This window comes from Theobroma umbraticum, unplaced genomic scaffold (genome assembly GCF_002168275.2).
Source record: "Theobroma umbraticum cultivar Fairchild unplaced genomic scaffold, ASM216827v3 scaffold_81.0, whole genome shotgun sequence".
Taxonomy (NCBI): Eukaryota; Viridiplantae; Streptophyta; class Magnoliopsida; order Malvales; family Malvaceae; genus Theobroma; species Theobroma umbraticum.
The window spans coordinates 6,163,051-6,163,318 of record NW_018397268.1 but is presented as its reverse complement, the minus strand read 5'-3'; positions in this window follow the sequence as shown (position 1 = coordinate 6,163,318).

The window sequence follows — 268 nt, the reverse complement described above, 5'->3', positions numbered from 1 at the left end:
AATCCTCTATTGGTTTCAAAGCATCCTAAATTTGATAAAATTGCTCCACCAAAACCAATTTTGTGAAAAGAATTTGGAACAAAATTGAGTCAATTTAGCAATTTTCCAACGCGTGATACTTGAATCTCTTGGAAATTGATGATTACTGTTTGAAATGATTTTGGATGAGCCAAGTGACAATCTGGTCTTTCAAATGGATGGTACGGTTTAACACATTAAGGTCTTAGTTGACAATAAAAGTTTTTCACCATTTCATAGGGCAAAAGAA